Source organism: Octodon degus, unplaced genomic scaffold (genome assembly GCF_000260255.1).
Source record: "Octodon degus isolate 3935 unplaced genomic scaffold, OctDeg1.0 scaffold00067, whole genome shotgun sequence".
In the NCBI taxonomy this organism is placed as follows: Eukaryota; Metazoa; Chordata; class Mammalia; order Rodentia; family Octodontidae; genus Octodon; species Octodon degus.
In genome coordinates, this window is record NW_004524643.1 from 9,879,096 (window position 1) to 9,883,917 (window position 4,822).

Below are 4,822 nucleotides of genomic sequence, written 5' to 3' on the forward strand. Positions count from 1 at the left end.
AAGCTTGTTCTAAGTAGGTGCTTTAGACCACTGAGCCATCTCACCAGCCCTTTACCTTTTTTCAGACTAGAGTCTTGCTATGTAATTCAGACTGACCTTGAACTCACTATGTAGCCTATTCTGGCTTTGAACTTCCAAGGATCCTCCTGCCCCAGCCCCCCAAGTACTGGGTTTACAGGCTACCATGCCTTCAGTTCAGTCTTAGTTCAGCCATTGATTTTCATATATCTAGCCTGCAGGATTACGTATTAAGTTATTTTAATTAGAAAAGGAAAACTTGGTTTGTGTTCATAATGGAAAGAGAAAGATCAATATTATGTTTCAAAACAGAAACTTCCATCGAGGGGTTGGAGAGATAGCTCAGTTGAATAAGTGCTTGCCTGGCAAGTACAAGGGCCTGAGTTCAATCCCCAGCTTTGCAAAAAAAGAAAGAAACATCATTGTTTAAGTGATTATTTAAGCCTTGGTTTTATATGTAATATAAACATGTAAATAGAAACACCTAAAATAATTACATTGGATGACCATTTTCCTTAATCTCCGCATTAGAGATTTTCTTATTTTAATTCATGTATTCCAGGACACTAAACAAAATTCGGGATTACAATTAAGTTTACTTCTGTTGGTCTGCACATGGCCTAGTGTCCCGGCACCACATTAAAACATAACTGTCCTTCATGCATGAAGTTTATTTTACTAAATAAGGACTGGGTGAGAGAAGAAGGCGAGCTGGTCATGGTGGTACACCCCTGTAATCCCAACACTTTTGGGAAGCTATGGCAGGAGGAGCACAGGTTCAGCCCCAGCCTGAGCATCCTAGTAACTTACTGAGATCCTGTCCTTAAAAACAAAAGATGTTAGGCCAGTGAGATGGCTTAGCAGACTAAGTACCTGAACCAAATACATTAAAAAGAAAGAAAAAGATGTTGATGTTCAGCATAAAGGTCCCAGGTTCAGCCTCCAGTTGTGTGGGGGGAAAAGACCAGTATTGGGCTGTTGTGTTGATTTCTATCAAAGAAGTATTGAGGGGAAGGATAAGAAAATAGTGTTTGTACAGTCAAACACCATTACTTGGAAAGCTTAAAGGCAGCTTTTCCCATATAGTGATAATTTCTGTACCTGGAATGTGCTACTGTCAGGTTTGCCTATATCAGATGTTTACCTGTACTAGCATCTAAAGGTCTCCATTGAAAGTTTTCAAGAACAAGTTATGGTGTTTGTAGTATTAGGGGAAAGTCCTTGACAGTCTAAAAAAAATTTTTACCTGTTTTTTGTTTGTGTGTGTGTGTGTGTGTGTGTGTGTGTGTAGTGCTGAGTATCAAACCCAGACCTCACACATGCTAGGCAAACATGCCACACATCCCCAACCCCTCAAGTAGTTTTAAAACCTGGGAAAATTAAAGGTACAGAAAAATGTTTAGAAGGATTGACCCATAGATTGAAAACACAGTTACACCACATTCTTCTAGTAAACCTGGAAATAAATTTCAGCTCCCTGGTTACTTCAGTGACCATTTTTAATGTACAAGGCTGCATTCTATTACTTCCTCTCCATCAGGACCACATCTAGTGCACTGTCTGAAATACAGCCTTATGTCTAAGGTCATTAGTTTAGAAATCCCACTAGTGAACATATAGCAGATATTTCATGTCAGGTGAAAGTTTTCACCTTCATGATCCCTGTCTAGATATTTAATTGATTTGTCGATTCTAGATCATAGTTATCAGCCTCTGAAATAACTGCCAGATGTCATACCTTCCTGGTAAATCCCAGCCCAGGCTGTATAGATTACTATAAATTACTTCTGGAGAAAGATGGATAGGTGCATAAATCAGTAAATTGATACAAACTGACCTCTGTCAGTTTGATGCCAGTTGGCTAGTACCCTTTTTTCCTTGGCTGCATTTTCCTTAACAGTTTGTAAACCTTCAGTTTGAAACATGACTCTTACTCCTCCTCATACTTCCCTGTTATGTAAAAAAATAAGAGACCTTGATTCCCTGTACTTGCACCTACCAAGTCCACAGCCGTGGACAAGAGGTCCATTGTACACTAAGCCAGTCGTATCTCAGCTCTGCCGCCATGCTGGCCTTGATCATAATGTAATCTCTTTCCTCATCAGTAAAATCAGGATAGCAGTAGTAACCACATGGTATCACTGAGAATTAGGTAAAATGGGTAAAAAATTTAGTGTATAGTTATGTGTGATTAGAGTGGTAGCAACTGTTAATCCTTGTAGATTATAACCCTAGTGCTCTTGATTATCCTTGGAGTCTTCAACCTCATATGTAATCTTTTGACTCTTCTGTTAGTATTTGTTCAGGTATCTTGCATCTTTAAAAAAAAAATGGTGGCACATGCCTGTAATCCTGGCACTCTTGTTGGAGTCTGAAGCAGGAGGACTGCAAGTTCAACCCCAGCCCAGACAATTTCGTAACTTTAGGGAAATTTTTCTCAAGAATACAAAACGTTATGGGCTGACAAGATAGCTCAGTGGTCTAAAGCGCCTGCTTGCATAAGCTTAGGCAGGCACAGTGGACCACGGTTGGATCCCAGCACCACAGACCGAGCCGGCCCTGCCCTCAGGGTGGGCTAACCAGCCAAAAAATAAAAAATAAAAGAATAAAAAACTTCAAAAAGGGGTGGCAGATGTAGCTTTGTGGAAAGACAATGAGTTCAATCTCTAGTGCTATTTTTTTAAAAAAGCTTCCAGTACCATATGCTTTGCCTATACTATCCATACCTTATATTTCAATTTTAATAATTTCTTTATTTTCAGTGGTGCTGGGAATTGAACATAGCAAGGACTCTATCACTGAGTAACATCTCCAGCCCTTTTTTTAAAAAAAAAAAAAAAAAAAAACTTCTGACACAGGATCTTTCCTGGGGCTGCTTCAAACCTTTAATCCTGCCTCAGCTTCCACTGTAGCTGGGATCACACATGGTTCCACCACGCCAGCTAATGGCTACTTTCCATTACTGCATACTTCCTGACTACTGTCCCTCCTTTATTCCACTCTCAGTGTGGCTTCTACGCCCCTCTGACATATCACACTGAAAAGCTGTTTCCATCAAATCAGAAACTCGTTTTCCAAAAACTTCATGTTTTTTAGTTCTTTGATTGGTTAAGCACTACTTGGTAACGTTGTAGTTCAGTAGTCTTCACGCTCCTACAGTTCAGCTGAGACTTGCCCAAGCCTGTATGTCCATGAGTGCTTACTTTCAAACTGATCTGCCTTAAAACTACTTCTTCCACAGCTTTTCTCCCACTGGAGGAACGAAAGGCAAGACCTCTCAGCCGTCCCCAAACTTCTGCCACGGATGACACAGCACAGAAGTCCCAATAGTTACTGGCACTATCCTCTTGGACTTGCCAGGCTCCAGAACTGTAAGAAAAAATTTTTTTTCAGTGCTGGGTATGGAACCCAGGACCTCCCGCGTGCTGGGCAAGCACTACCACTAGCTGCACCCCCAGGCCTCTGTAAATTAGCCTCCGCATTCTGTTACAGCGATAGAAAAGACTAACAGGTGGTTTTCCTCAAAACTGGTAGAAAACTAAATTGTCAGCTGATAGATTATTAAAAAATAAATTTTAATGGAAAAATCACTGATTTTTGGCCTAAATTGTGAGAATTCAGGGGCTCGAGTGAATTTTCTAAAAGTAATTATTGACTGCTTTTTATATGAGCAAGGTTTCTCAGTGCTTTGAGCTACAGAAACAGAGTTTTCTCTTTCAGGAACACTCAGTTATGTACATGTCGCATTTCTGTCCCTGTCATTTTTCCCTGTGATTCAAACATACACTCTTTATTTCCATGTTATTTTCATTTTTAGGGTTTTATTTTTAAATTCTGTCCCTTGGTTCTTCCAGCTCATATTTTGTTCTTTGCTTCCATCATGTGGATTGAACTCAGGCCCTTGCGCTTGCCAGGGAAGCACTTATTCCACTGAGCCATCTCCCCAGCCCCAATGTGTTGTATTTCTGATGTGTACTCTTTTGAGATTTAACGCCTGAATTTTTTCATTATAATTTTTGAGTATGCTGAGGCAGCACTCCTGATGACTATCCTTCATCTGCCATTCATTTTTCTCTCATAGTAGTGTTGTTGTTGTTCAGAACTCATGCTGGTTCTGTTCTACAAATACTTAGAAGGCCTGCTGCAGGTCATATACTTCTAGACACAGCAAGGACAGCAGTGGACAGGATCAGGCCCTGCCCAGTGAGGCCTCTGTCCTAGTGGAGAGATGTACACCAGTTGTACATGTTGGGTAGTAACAAATGTTACGATGGTAAAGAGAGGCAGTGAAGGGCTGGCAGGATAGCTCAGCAGACTGAGCACCTGCTTAGGCAAGTGCAGGGACTGGGATTTGATACCTGGCACCACGTGCTGCACTGGCCCCGCCCCTGAGTGTGCTGTGCTGGCCAAAGAGCTGGTGTGGCATACACCTGTGATCCAGTGCTAGGGAGGCTGAGACGGGAGGATCACTAGAGTCCCAGCTGTGTAGTGAGACCCTGTACCAAATAAAAAATAAATAAAATAAGACAGTAATGCACTGTAGAGTAAGCCAAGCACAGCAGATAGTTGTGAGTTTGAAGAGCAGGAACAAGATGATTGAGAGTCATAAGATGAACCTTGAGCTTTATTCTGGGAAGTATTAGAACATTTTGGAGGAAAAATCGTATTAGAGCAACATTAATACAGGCAGTTACTCTGGTGCATTTTAAAAGAGTGACAGGGAACCAACTGAAAGTAGGGGTCGGGAGCCTGCCCTTTAGCTCAGTTCTTTAAGTGACTGCTTCAACAAAGCAGTCAGGCTCAG